The 15,934-nt window shown below is 40.0% G+C and overlaps 1 protein-coding gene across 3 annotated transcripts in view; it reads right to left on the reverse strand.

Moving 5' to 3' along the window:
- ece2a (endothelin converting enzyme 2a) overlaps nucleotides 1-15,934 on the reverse strand; it is a 75,789-nt gene that overhangs the window by 26,114 nt on the left and 33,741 nt on the right. The gene's annotated exons all lie outside the window — the stretch shown is intronic.

The following is a 15,934-nucleotide window of genomic DNA, read 5'->3' on the forward strand; positions in this document are numbered from 1 at the left end:
CAATGACGCATAATTTATAGCCTTTACCTAGAAAAATATGTTGTTTAGTAAATCCAAAAAGAGGCTGTTGAGCTAAATTTATATTCATCTTCTAATTCTTTTAATTATATTTTTAAATTATAACCTCAGCAAATTGTGTTGCAGACAGCTAATCATTGCACTGAAGTGCAGTTATTTGACCTTTGGGTTTTAATCAGTCACCCTCTACTTATTTGGATAGCACTATCATAATGAATATTGAAAGAGAACTCACTGTTCTTACTCAAGTTCATTTGGGGACACAACAATGTTATGAGGAAAAGATTCCCCCCTCCCATAAGCATTTACCCAACACTGAACATAAATATGAAGCTCAAATGCAGATATTTCAATGGTGATTTCAACACCATTTAAATTACTCATGACAAAGCAAAAAGGGCCGCTTCTGGTTCTGTCTGACTCCACAGCTGTGCTTTAGGAACAGACACATCCAGCTACATTTGGGTAACTTTGAAATTCTCAAATTGCAAGCAACACCTTAGCATCTTCTACTTCAGCCACTCCTCCATGACCCTTACCTTACCTCTATATCATCAATATTATGTTAATGTTGCCATCATTAACATAAAAATCAAGACAGTAACTCACCAGTCTAGGGAAATCCATAAAGCTCAGTGTTATATTGTTACAGGCTAAATGCAAACTAATATGTGAGCAGTGGGAAAGTTTCACATCTTGCTGTCTCACTCAGATGAGTAGAAATGGCTGTATAAGACGGCTAGTTAATTCAATATTTAACTAGAAAAGTAAAATATACTCGCATCATTCATCAGAAGTGTTCAAAAACAACAGCCATTTTCTTTAGAATAAGTTTGACTTCACACCAGCTGTGTTGCCAACATGTCTTAAGTAGGCGACCACATATATTTTCCGAAGGTGCATGGTAGCCTGATTTCTACAGACAGTAATGGTAAACAACATCAAGAATATCTTCCTCAGAGCTAACCCCAAAGGGGGCAGAACAAATCCCTTTGCATCTTGCCTCTGGCATCAAAGCTGGAAAGTGTAACACCACCTAAATGTGGAAAAAAGCCAAAAAGATCTGTGCCTAAAAATGCTTTGAAAATACAATCCACCTCATTTTGTCGTACTGTTTCTGGCCCATCTAGTGAATAACTTCAGCAAACAATCAAATGCTCACTGCTGTGAGCCGCTTTGTCCAACCTTAAAATGTCACATCCAATTCAACAGATGCTCAGTGTTGTCCTGACTCTAAGTCCTGGTGAACTGTTGCTATCATTTCAGAGCTATTTTTGCGGCTTGAGTCGATCCTGCAGGCACAATATGCAGCATTTAATCACGTGCCCCAAACCAGGTCAACTACAGCATTAGAGAGTAGGAGGAAATTCCCCACTTAGGTCCCCTCAGATCCACCCTCCCTTTAATTGTGTTTACATGTATGCAGGGTCCTTCCAAATATCCCCACTGAGGGACTAATAAAGGATTGTCTTATCTTATTGTGCAACAATATAGCTTGAATAAGGTTTTAGACAAATGTCCAACTGCCTAATTTGTCCACATTGGTTTGTGGACAAAAAAAAAAAATCTAATTTTGGTAACAGCAGATACTGATACCACTTCAGCAGCAAGCATAATGTTGTCGCTTCATCAGCATCGCACCTTCCATTTGTTTTTGCTTTGCTTATCTGTCACTCTTCTTTCAGTCTGTCTGTCCCTCTCCACCTCTCTCCTTCTCTCCAAGCACTTGGATTCAAGAAGCTGTGATTGTTCTGTGAAAAATCAATGTGTCCCCAGGCTGTTGTTTTTCATAATTAAGTATGAGAGCAACAATCTGGCTGCAAACTGAACCCACAACAGACAGGGACGCCGACACTGCCAGGCTATTTCAAAAATATTTCTCATTTTCATGCCCATACTGTACACAGGCCACAACAAATTGTCAACACACAGTAGTCCAAAAGTGTTTCCATCAAGTGGAGGCACTTGGTGGCATTATACCTGCTGTAAACATGTGAGGCAGCAAAGCATCACCAAACTCACCCTCCATCCTTTCCTATCCACGTGAGTAACTTTGCATCCTGGAAGCTCTTTTGCTATCTCTTTCTCTCCGCCTGTTTCTAAATCTGAAGCGACATAAAAGCCGAGTCCAATTTTTGCTGCTTCTGTGTAATTGCATCATTTGGCAAGTGCTGCAGTTATTTCTAGCCTTTGAATATCACTCAGTACCCAATGCAGAGACTCAAAGGGACATGAACTTGAGAAAATTCGGTCAAGGGGGGTTTGGGGAAAATCACCTATTTCACCTACATGGAGTCATTTCCACCATCAAATCATCAAACAAGTCAAAAAAGTTATGAAAGTGTTATGTTGAAGTTAAGACTGTATGGTGAATTGTGAAATGTTTCTCAGTTTAATTTAAAGTAAAAACCTAATCAAGTTGGGATTAATGCAGCAAAAGAAAAAGAAACAGTCTATAAATAACACTTTGTTTACATACACTGCATGCAACATATTTAGCAGACAGTTGAGAATAGTTTTTCTCGGTAGGTGTAAAATGCTATTTTAAAGCTAAATTCACCCAAACACACGGTTTCAATTTCAATAAACCGATGGAAAAACAAAACAAAAAAAACTTTCCTTTCTTGAACACCTCTTGTCTGGTGATAGCAGGATGGGATGCACCACATTGTCACCTAGTTTCCATGGTAACCTGTTGCTATGGAAACAGGCCCTGGAACAGACTCGGAGTCGGCTGGTGGAGAGGCAGAGGGAGGTGAGGATAGGAAACGAAAGAGAGAGAGAGAGAAAAGAGAAGCATGCGAAGAAATGGAGAGACGGTGAAGTGAACAGGCTGGAATTCAGTGTAATCAAGATCTCAAGCAGTGAGTGCATAGTTGACTCCGAGCTGCATTTCCTGTATAGGTTATTGCAGCAGGACTTGTTGGGAGTCAAGTGGGTGATAACGAACATGACACCACCATGGAGGAGAGCATGGAGCAGCCTTATTGACATTCATCTCTCTGGTCAGATGGTCATGTACAGCAAACATTACATAACCTCTGTGATGGCTGGCACTAAAGCCAGACACAGCTGCACCCTTAAGATGCTTCTTTTACTCCTCCTGAGTGAGGAAAGACCAACTTGAGTTTACAGTCAATGCTCAAACCAAAACCATTTCCTTTGTGACCTCTTGACAGTTGTTTATGAAGATATAAGAGAGTTGAGATGAGAGTTAAAAGTTAATTTAGGCACAAGTTAATGCACTATGTTATGCCTGTCTTGATGATTGCTGGATGTGCAAATGAAAAGAAGAAGTTTTAGTGCATGTGTGACGTGAGTGTAATTAACTGTTAGAGCTTATATAAATCACCTTATCAAGAACGCAGTCAATGCTAATTTAACATACACACTCAATCTCAAATAATATCAGCGGAGAGGAAATGTGGCAACCAGCTTAATTTGTTTGTTACTGTGAAAATAACAAATAGGGTGCTTTGGCTGCCGGCAGGCGAATCTGAGCGTGACACACTCATTTGCAGATGTCCATAAAAAATAGGCAGTTTCCCAGAAATCACAGACTGACAGGCCATTGGACTACATTTGATTTTCTATAACATCTCTTACACACACACACTCCATCTCCAACTCACACTGTAATTTTTCTCTGGTTGAAGTTGGACTACAGTCTGCTGGTTTTGCCTCTTTCACTCCCATCACAGAGAGAGCCTTGAGCATGTTGTGTACAGTCAGTGAGAGACAATATGGACAGCAACTGGCAGGGTGCACCAAAGGACAGATGGATTTATGCATACACACAAGCACACACATTCAGATGCACGCTCACTTTCTCAGAAAGACAAAATGAGTATTCTGTCATTCACTCACTCTGACAAACTCCACCAGTCGGGCCTTCTACATACTGTACACAAGTCTGTAAAATATGAACAAAGCTGATAACAGGTCTGTGCAAACAGGAAGTGACTTCTTAACTTCACACTTTTGCACTCAGCCCCCCAGTACACCACATACTGACTCCATTTTAATCTTGTTGTTATGCAAGAAATCTTTGAGGTCAAATCTGTGAACCTTGTGTGTCATAAAAAAAAAAATGCAAATATTGAATTAAAACTATTTGACTGGTAATCTTAAGATGTTTATATAATATCCATAAAACGGTAACAAATTTGAAATGATGCTATTAGTTTGTTTCACTGTAAAAGAGCCATCATCTTATTGCCTTTTTTTTTGGGGGGGGGGGGTTAGGGTTAGGGTTAGCGGGGGGGCGTCCAAAAACATACTGTTGACTAATGGCTGCAGAGTAATGTTGAAGTGTGAGTTTGACCTGACAAATGATCTTTGGCGAAGTGCAGACTTCCAAAAAGCACATGAACCACCAGTTACTACCATTTTAATTTGAAAGAGTAACTTGCAGCCCCCCGATGTTGGTTATAAAAGAAAAAGAGGACCAACCAGTTTTAGTGAATAATTTGCTGGCAGCAGAGCTCAGGGAATGTGACTATTTTACCATCTGAGAACTGGATTCAAAATGTGGTAGCCTACTGAGGCTGAAAACGGTTTTACAGCATTGTTAGCTTTTATTTCCCTGTTAAGGGATCACGATGATATGTTTCAGTTACATCTTACACTGACACATGGCCTTTTGAATAGAATACATGTTTCAAATCACAGCCCCTCAGGATACCACCAATGACTAGAGGAACCAAACAGGAAAGAAAAAGTAAAGACAAGGCAAAGCAACAAGAGTAACGACATTATCTGATGTTCACAGCCAGAGGAGGAGGCAAACTGAGCATTACAGTTTTCTGTGGAGGACTGGATAAAAGGTTTGTAGTGACTTCAGTCTGTTGGCTGTGAAGGAGGTGATTTAATTAACTGATTGGGAGTATTACACAACTCCACTTCTGTCCAACCAAATGCACAACCCACATCTACCCCCTAAAACAACATCCAAAAGCCTGAGTAATACTGCACAGCTCTCTGATTTGTCTATCTATACACAATGCAGTGGCTAATTATTCTGAAGGTTTTCATTATGTAGTTGTGATAAAGCCAGAAAAGTGGTGTCGTTTTAAGAGGTAGGTGAGCCATCTGCACTGGGGGACAGCCAGAACAAAGTAACTTTAAGGTGTAATGAGTCCTTGTGATACAATAATGTGATTTACAGGTCTTATATGTAAAAATGTTAATAACATGCATTTGATTGCAATTGATTGCATTAGTATTTCTAATGTGCCAAGGAACTGTAATATAACGTGATGTACTGTTGGTCTATAACCTGCAGACTGATTTCTATGTACAGGATCTTCTTAGAAACTTTATGCCTGCTCCTGAGTGCCTCACCTCAATGCCTCCTTTCTGCTCTTCTGCAGAGCCAACTGTTGCTCACATTAGCTGGTAAAATGGATTCAACAAATGTCAACAAGCAATCGGACGCCTGCACAATGTAGACCATAACACACACCTCATGTGACCACAACAACAAAAAGAAGGTCAAGAGGGGAAGCTACGCAGGGCACTGGATTAATGGAGGGCCCATATTTCTGTAAGTATCAAAACTACGCCTGGCACAGCAGAGCCAAATTGAGTCCATAGTCTCAAACATAGTTTATAGTACAATAATAACGGCTCAACTTCAGTCACCTCTTTTCCTAAACTGGTGCTGATCAATCACAATAAGATGTTTGGCCAATACACCGATCGCTCCCTCTTACCGACCCAGTGCAAGAATCCAGCTGACTCAGTGGTCACTGGTGACATTCAAAGCAATGGTTCTCAGAATGCTGCCATTGTTGCCTTTATAATGTGCCATTCATTGCTTCATATCAAAGTTCATTTTAATAGCAAATACAATTACACAACCACTTCTGTTTGAAGTTTGTTTAACCAAATGTGCTCTTTCTACCAAAGGAATGACATACGCTATAACATTTCTTGGACGCAGTCTTTGCAAAACTTCCTCGTTTTCACTCCACTGGGACACAGAAACCTAAATAACATTTTTCCCCATATACAATACGTGTGTATTAGAGTGCAATGCCTGCCAAAAGCCTGCTGACATCCGCTGGCAACTACTGCGCTGCAGATGCATAAGTCACTGTCACAGCGTCATGCTTCCTCTGGCATGGGTGGTGTCAACTCAATAAATGTATAATTATCTGGAGGTTGTCAAGAGGTACTTTAGTGTAGTGCTACGCTGCCTGACCCAAAGTGAATAGAAAGATGAAAACCTCAGATCCCTTCAGTATTGACAGTGCAAAAGAGATGCAAAGAGAGTTTGTCTACACACCTGGATCTCTGACAATGAGTGCACGGCAGCATCCTGTGTGCCACACAACATTTTTTATCTGCGTGTTGTTGCACATACTGTGTGTCCTATGTACGTGTGTCTCTTTGGCAGCAGTGGCCAGCTGTTCAGCAGTGGGATCCCAGCACATCTGGCAGTGTGCTTTGGCCTGGAGTTGAGAAGCTATCTGCCATACAGCAGCAATGGTGAGGGGGATGGGAGAAGGAAAAGAAAGAGGAGGAGCTGGATAAGATTAAAGGCAGAGGGAGGAAGCGCAGGAGAGCTCTAAAACAAGGAAAGATGGATGGATTTATATATTAGATGCAATTGAGCAGATTAACAGGGAAACACCTGGCTGTGTTAGAGAAAGACCAGAAAGAAGCTGGATAGACTTTCAATTTTGCTGAAAGATAGATAGATAATTTAACATTTAATCCAAAAACATGAAAACTAAGAAGTTGAGGTAAATCATGTGGTGCCTTCAAGTGATTCTTTATGTGTCAGTGTTATGGTTAGATTACTGGGGCCATAATCTGTAGCATGTAGGCTGTGGGTTCAGTATCGAATTAAAATGCTCCAAATACGATAAAAAAATAAAATAAAACAAATCCGCAGGCTGTCTGCCTCCATTTTGTATGCGGGACATCCTGACATCACCACAGAGCTCTGGACAAATGTGCGGTAAGGACCAAAACAAGGAGGAAACATCATGGAGGAAAGAGAAATTCAACCAGCCCGTCCTCGTTAAAAGCAAAGATTTGGACTCATTTTGGTTTTTACCAAGAGCCCTATAAAATCCGTTTTATTTTTTCCCAAATTAGTTTTTTTTTCTACAGCTTTTAATTTTTTTGAATTCCGTTTTCAGCTTTTTACACAAATTTAACCCAGAGACAGTGTTTTAAGTAATGAAATATAGATTTATATTAAATATAGATTATATAATATAAATATCTTCAGTTATAACTGAAAACTTCAAGGCTCCCACACATTTGAGGAAAAACATAAAAATAAAACAATGAAACATACGTCCCACAACTTTGGGGGAACTATAAAATTCACTGTAAACTTTTTAATCTCTTCTGTCCACAGCTCTTTTGCACCGTTTTCCACCGATTACTGACATCTCCATTGAAGTACATGATAGTCAACCTCTGTGTGTTTAGCTCAGTGAGTGACACTCGTTTGACTTAGCACTCATTATTAGTGACCAGGGTCCAGTCTCTCGTCTCATCTAGTCTGGTCTGATCTGGTCTAGTCTCGACTCTCTGCAGGGCTCCAGTCTCTGGTCTGACCACTGCGCCTCCGTGCTGCTCAGGCCACCACATACATTCAAGTCACCAATTAACCTGGACATGTTTAGGTGCCCCCATCGGGAATCGAACTGCACCCACTACGTGCAAGACACCACATTCATTCATTCATGGGTAGGGGGGCGTGCATTAATAGAGACCCCCTTGGAGCATTTTCCCGACAGATACGTTTTTTTATGTTTTTCCTTTTTATTCCAGCGGGGTGGACTTTGCAAAATGAGGAACCCATGTTTAACTGCACTATTTTTTTTTAATAAGGAGGCACTTTCATTTTTGTTACGCATTTGTTAAGCAATATGTGATATTGCATTTATGCAACAATTTCATGTGAGCATGGATAAATGTTTAAAACTTAATAAATGTGAAAAAGACACTTCAAATGTCTCCACTTGTCATTCTGTCTTGTAAAGCAGACTGGAGTAGATCATAAGGATCTTTTGCACACCTATAGATAGAAGCAGAAATCATTATGCATCAAATCGTTTTGAATCAAATCGTGAGATAGTTAAAGATTCCCACCCCTACTATATACTACACATATTTTGTGTGTGTATTATGTTTTATTTTGTGTTTCTAATAAAAATGAACTAATGAACCAACATGTTCTGTTTTAATATAAACAGAGTTGCGTAATAGGACATGAAAGAAGAACATATTTTGGAATTTGACCAATATTAATATTAAGGACCTCTTTGCCAACGCTGCCTCTACTTTGACCATTATTCATATTTTTTATCTTGTCAATCATTTGCTTTGTTTATCTCTGCTTCACTTGTGAAAATGCTGTACTAAAGTTTTCTGTGAAACCTGCTGATACAAAATCTGAATCAAAATGAACTCCTCCTCCACAAGCACATAAAATCTACAGAAAATATTAATAAACTACAGCATGTTGACATAAGACACCCCTTATATAACTAAACAAATATGGCATCAGGAACAGTGGAGAGGAAATTTTAATTTTTATCAAGCTAAGTTTGCAGAGGCTTTCTCTAAAGTTAATTCTGCTTCAAAGCCAAGATCCCTCCATGGCTGACAATGGATGAGTTACATGATCTGTTTGTACCTGCAGGAAAGATGTCTATTTCTGGTGAGAGGGTCAATCCCCATGAGTCCGAATCAGCGTCCTTTCTCCCTGCTTCATCCAGCATGCTAAGCAGCAAATAGCTGTTACCTTAGCAGTCTGCCAAGGTCCATTATCTCAAAAGTAAGGAGGTCATTTTGGTCACTTGAGATGGAACTAGCATAATGTTGGGTGGACATGTGCCAGCAGTGAAAAAGCAGTATCTTATGACTCTTCTGTTGGTCCACTGCAGGACTGGAGTGTGGGCAGATCACAGGCTTCAGCCATCAACTTAGTCTGGCTTTCAGTGGACAGCTCAAGGTTCAGGCAGCGGAGAGAGAAAGACAGAGAGACAGAGGGAGATATAAATTGCGGTGGCGAAGAGAAAGTGGCCCAACTGCTGGCTTGATTGATCTGCTGTGTGGAAGGAGGCTGTTTTCACAGTTGGCTGGGTTCTATCTATCCAGAAACACCTCTCTCTTTCTCTCCCAACCACACATGCTTTCTCCAGCAAACACGTGCCAACACACACTTTTCCTGCATGCACAATGATGCCTCCCGCATATAGGATTCCCATGATATCCACACCCATGCACACTTCCAGCATGCATAAAAATAAGTCAGAGCAATGTTTTTCCTATTAGATGAGGAAAAATTCTCCCTGGTCTGCCTTCAGCACTGGCTATACCATCCACTCTGGCATAATAATACTCACATGAACATAAGCCTGCATGTGTACTAAGGCCCTTGATCTTTTAATGTGCACTGCATGATAGAATATGCATATAACATGTAATTATAGACAAACATGATACTCAGCAAGATGATACTCCAGATTAACCTGGTTGCAACCAGACGATAACACATGTAGGGAAAGGCGCAGTGAATTTATGCAGGGGTGACAACTGGAAGGCAAAATAGATTTAACCTCAAAAAACACTCCTCACCTTTCAAATGGTGGAAAACAGGAAAACAGGAAAAATAGTAAATTCCTCCCATTCCCCCTTCTCACCTCTCTGACATTGTAATGAGGAAAAAAAGAGCTCAAATATAATTTTTTATGCATTTTAGTACGTGATTGAACGAAAGAGAAAAAAGATATGGACAGAAGTAGAGAGCTTGTTACTGAAGAAGCTTCCAGCAACTGCAGCTGACAAAGGAAGTGTGAACTCTATAGAAATAACTCTAATTAACAGTCTGAAAACTCCACAGTGCAGGCAGTTTTTGTTGAAGTGTCTCTCTGTACAAAACAAAAAGGCACTTCTTTGTGTGTGTCATTGTGTCAGTACAACTTCTTACCGCCAGTAATAATAATGTAAAAAACTGTGTGAGGGCCAAAAAAGTTCCTGGACTGTATGGATGACATAGGAGAAACTGCAAAACTATTACCTTTAGAAAGCATATCATGTCCAATGAAAATACTTTCTGTGGAACAGTAATATGGAGATCAACACAAGAACAGTAAAATCCAAGTACCAGCATCTACTGGAGGAAGTTATTGAATACGTTCTTATATTTGAGCACAAGAAACTGAAATAGATTGCTACTGTAAATGTAATGTATTTGCTGAAATATCCAAATTGAAAATGAAAAATTAACTGAAGCGATTTAGCGTTAACATTATAACAAACATCCCAAGATCTGTGAGGTCTACTAGCCTTCATCGCAGGCTATACTCCCCTTCAATTCACTGTGGCCTTTACTTATTTTACCCACATCACTAAATATGGATTTCACCCCCTTTTCACTCTCTACTAGGTTGCGCCAAAATCTCCTGGACAAGTAAATTAATGCCCTTTGTTTTATTATAATAAAAAACAACAATTGCTAAGAAGACTCACTGATAAACTGGCATAAAAAAAAACAGATAATAAACATGCATAATAACTTATTTCCAAGTGTATAGGCATTTCTCCTCACATCATCTGACGACACCTCTGCTGAGCCACTCTCATTATCCTTTCCCCTGTCTCTCTTCCTGCCCCTTGTCTCTAGCCTTCCTCATCCCTCTTGCCTTTATTCTTTTATTCCAATTAATGATCATCCTCCTTTGGGCATCCATTGTCTCCATAGTAACAGTGCTGTAGTCCATAATGGTCGTCAAGGTAACGGTGAACCAGGCAGGACACTCTGTGTGTCAGCGAATCTGCCACATGTTCACTTGAATTTTGGTTGGCCCCTCACTATAGTGTAGGTATTCACTTCTTGTCAAACTTTTTATTAAAAACCAATCCAATATTTTCTTTGCTCACGTCCTTTTGTTTCATCTTAAATAATAAAAAACTGTCTTCTCTCACTTTCGTACTCTGTTCTGCAGCATATATCACGTATCTGATAATACTCCTATATAATTAATCCCTATATTGTGCATATAACACACACACACACACACACTACTAAAGGGCAATCCCTCTAGATTATAATGTTTTTAAATCTCTCACAGTAATAATGTAATCAGGTGAACCAATGCCGTGACCAATGAGAGTACATGTGTGTGCGTGCGTGAGGAGTGGAGGGTGTGTCTGTGTACAAGGGAACAGACATACATCTGGCTCTGAGGGCTTCCCTAATCACAGCTGGGACAAACCTTAATGCTGGATTAACAATAGAGAGAAAGAGCAAGCACAAGGCGGCGAGTACAGAGAGGACAACCAGGGCAGAAGAAAAATGTGAATATTAAACACGTGAAGGGAGAAACTGTTTTATTCTTGTATTGCTCTGCGGATACCAAATGTTTTCAGATACTACTTGCAGAGCATCATCATATGTGATGGTGCTGTGTTCCTGTATGTGTGAGGCGAGCCATCTGCCGATGTGTGTGTGTGTGTTAAGTGTATGTATTACAGAGCACGTGCAAAGAATCCAACCATCCAAAGTATGTACAGCTCTAAAGAGCCAGGAGGTCTCAGCTCAACTGTCCACCACACACACACACACACACACACACACACACACACACACACACACACACACACACACACACACACACACACACACACACACACACACACACACACACACAAAATTAGAATTACATAAATGCCGATGTGTAAAAACGCTCGCACATACAGGCATTTTGTAAAACCCCTAAGGTGCAAACGCCACAAGAAGCAAACATGCACATAAGATGAAAAGATACACTGCTAGCAAATATGAAGGTCTTTGCAGCTGTTGATCCCATCCTCACATCTCTACACATGCGCAACCAGAATTACAATAACCCACGCTCCCACTCACTCACGTGTGCTCCACTGCTCTACTTTCCCTCCACGGGAACTGGAGAGGGGAGAGCACATTGGCTGAGCACTCTTACTTATAGATAGGCACACACACACACACACACACACAAAACCATAGAGGTGTCCACACCAAATTATTCAGCATTACACACAATGTTATGAATGCACAATATATGCACACATATAGATATGCAAATTCAAGATTATCAAGACACACTAAAACAGATCGGCAACCATGTATATGGCTATATGTGTATTTTGGACAAATGTTTAAAAAAAAAAAAAGCTTGCAAATAAAAGCAATGCTTGATAAGATGATCAGCTTTCTTAAGTTTAGCTTCACTGAATGCATCATTTTGGCAACTGGGACTACAACTAAATATGTGTGTGTATATACTAATATGAATGTTTCCCTGCAGCCATCTTTCCAGCAGGTATCCAAACTTCCCAGTAATGGCGCAGGGGAGAACTCTCCACAGAAGTAGCCAGGGACATCCAATCAATGTCAATGAACGTCTCTGCATTAAAGCAGCTAAGGATGATGTCATGGTATTAGCCTCTTTGCCATGATGAGCAAGTGGACACACTGTAGGTTGGAGGTGAGGATGTCTTACAAGTCAAACACACCAACGAAAAAGCTCATTCACCAAAAAAAAAAAAAAAAAAAAAAAAAAAAAAATATATATATATATATATATATATATATATATATATATATAGAGAGAGAGAGAGAGAGAAAGAGAGCATATTTGCATCATGCACAAAACTAGCATAGACCTCCATTACAGGCTTGAACTACTTCAGATTAACTAACAAACCCCTGTTTAGAAAATGCAATGGCAACAAGTTTGTTATATGCAAGAGTGCATGCATCTCCATACTTTCAGGTCATATTATTGGTCTTTTGATTGACTTACAGTATAAATGAATGTGAGTCAGAGCAGCAACCAACTGGTAGGATTTTGGTCTTAAATGCCTAAGACCATAAGAATTTCTACACAGCCTGTGTGTGATCACCAAAGCTCTCCTTTAGCCAGACGACACTTTTCTCTCACCGCTGTCAGCTTATTTAAAACTGCACACTGATTGATTGATCTCTGGTATACTTACAGTGTCTAGTTTATTTTATCCCTGATAAAATAATCTGATGGGCTTTTGAACTTAAACTCTTAACATAAAAATAATAATTTAGGTAATTTATGACAAACTATAAATACAACAGTTGAGTGTATTCCAACTATACTAGTTTCAATAATATAATGCATATAACCTATTTCGCCAAAGATTGGTGACAAATACTAGCCACAACATAACCGAGATTTAAAAAAAAAAAAAAAAAAAAAAAAAGAGGGGGAGAGTCTCTAACAACTGCCAATAATTCATCGACAATTATTATAGCAAAGCTTTAACTCTTCAACTTCTTCCAGTTTTTCTTGTTTCACAGAAGCACAACTTCAGATCCTCTTCCTAATTACACTGAAGCTTGCAAAATTACAAAAGGTGTAAACTGGACTAAAATTACAGAGACTGCATTATCAACAATCTACACTTCAGAGCCTCCCCACTAAATAAACTACTCCTTCAGGGACACTGTTCTTCAGCCAACTACACTTGCTCTCCCAGTGGAAAGAGAAATAGATAAAACCTCCAATTGTCACCTTAAATCAAATCAAAAAACAAGTTTCACTATTTAAATGCATCCAAAAACTAAGCCTGATCTCCCTGAATGAGCCCAAAGACTAGCCTTTACCTCTTTAAAGAAGACTAAAGGTTAGCAATTAAAAGTGTTAGCCTGAGATAATATCCGACGGAGTCGCCATAGCAACAGTAAGACTGATTCACAGAGCGTGTCAGGCTATGAAATAAATTTCACACCTCAGTGTGCACCACGGCCTCGACTGTGAGATTTTTGTTTACGTGTATGTGTGTGTGGATGCTGCGACTAAAATAAAGCTATGTTTGTATTGTACCACGGTTCTTTACAGTATGTGTGTCTTTGGCTCAAACCAGTTTTGCTGCATTTTCTGGGCATTTGATCTGTTTGCTGCAGGTTTCTGCCTTTGTTCATCCCTATCTTACAGCTCCTCACCAACTATTTGCATGAGTTGTACTTTCTTTTTTTACCCCAACAAGATTACTTTTGTTAGGAAACACTCTCAAAGCAGTTTTTAGATCAAAGTGGGCTCCGCTTTTTTTCCCTCCTCTTCTCTCCCTCATTTGCTCTTTCTCTCCTCAGCTACCTTCTCTCCATCGGTCTCACACTGGTGCACTGCTCATTAGCTTCCTGTCAGTCTTGGTTTCTGTCTCCCACTCTCACGCTTTTTTCTCCCACTTTTACTTCTGCTGCCATGCAGTTTTCCTTCAGTCCCTCCTCCATTGTTTGAGAATTTAAGAAAAGATAATTAAGGGTTAGGGTTAGGGTTATCTCCTCCTCTTTTATCCCCCTCTCCTTCACTCAGGTCTTTTTCCTGCCACTTTAGCCCTTTTTTTTTTTCTTTCTTTCTCACCTGTCTGACTTTCGGCCTCTCTCTTCTCTCATCTCATCTGTCCCCCTTTTTTTGTTTGTTTTCTTGTTAGGAATGAAAGTAACCACCTCCCACATTCCTGCAAAGCACACACACACAAACAAAAATCGTGACTGCTGTACAGCCACAGCAAGATAGAGCAGGAATATGCCAGCACAGAGGACTATCGACTTCTTGCTGATTACAGACATAAACGGACAATGGTAACTGCACGTAGATGCACGAAGATGCACTTACACTGCTTAAGAAAAGACAATGTGAACACAATTGCACATTAACATCTCCACATAAAACAGATCACTGAGCAGGTGAGAGAAACACAAGTGGAAATGACTGAAAACGGAGTGAGAGGCAGACGTGAGAAGGAAAGATGGTGTGAAGGGAAGCACGTGATGCTGAATGAGAAGGAACTCGACTTTTGCTGCGATGGCTTTCAAACGGAGCTGCTTCATGAGTTAGCTTCAGTTCTTTTGAAGGGGAATACAAATCCTCCCATCTGTCCCCAAACGTACGCACTAATCCTTCTTTAATACCTCCTTCTGTTAGAGGGAAAACACCCAGGACACGGTCCACTTTTGTGTATATGCATGCGTGGGTCTATTGTAAGAATGGCTCATATACAGCAGAGTATATGACCTTAATTTGTGCATTTGTAGCATTAAAACCTGAGCTGGTTTGGGGGTGATCAAGATCCTTGATGTACCTTGGTTGAGTAACATATTTAGGTATCATCCTCTCTAAGGGAATCACTGAATGGATGCAATGGATCGTGTGAATCCTTTAGGGTCTGTCTATTTTACCCCAGTGACTGCACAGACACTTTTTCAAAAAACAAGTTCAAACTAATCTAGCACAGACTGCCACTAACAATGCACAAAACTTCAAAACTGTGTGAATGTCTACGCGTTTCATCAACAGGGATGTTCCCAAAAAAACTGACTGTTCATATTATTTTCAACCTTACAGGTACCAAATAGCAAACAGGAAAGGACACTCTGGTTGCGGGCACCACAAACACATAATGGTATGTGGAGACAAAGTGTGTTAAAATGCTGTACACCTTTCTGTGTGTCAAATGGCAGTGAGCGCATCATGAGTAATTCTTCCCCCATCAGAGCTCGGGAGTCACTTATATTTGTTGATAGTCGTGTTCTCTTGTCTTCGTGTGTCAAGGTCAAGCGTGGCTAATGGCCAAAACATCATCATTGTCACACTGACACAGTGGTGGTTAGAGCTGCAGTCGGCATTTGAAGGGTACTCAACGTCATGCAAGTCAACTGCTGGGCAGCAGAGATGAAGTGGAATTGTAAAGTGGAGCTATTATCGACTTCACTGTCATAAAGTCTTTTACAGAGAAACGCCTATTGGAACAGAGTACTGAAATCTTCACAGGTGTGTAAAGACTCTTGTGGTTTACACAAGTGCTTCACAATCAAATATGCATATGAATTAAAATTTTGACTTCAATTACATGAACCCACTATGACATCCCC

Source organism: Echeneis naucrates, chromosome 17 (assembly GCF_900963305.1).
Source record: "Echeneis naucrates chromosome 17, fEcheNa1.1, whole genome shotgun sequence".
NCBI classification, from domain to species: Eukaryota; Metazoa; Chordata; class Actinopteri; order Carangiformes; family Echeneidae; genus Echeneis; species Echeneis naucrates.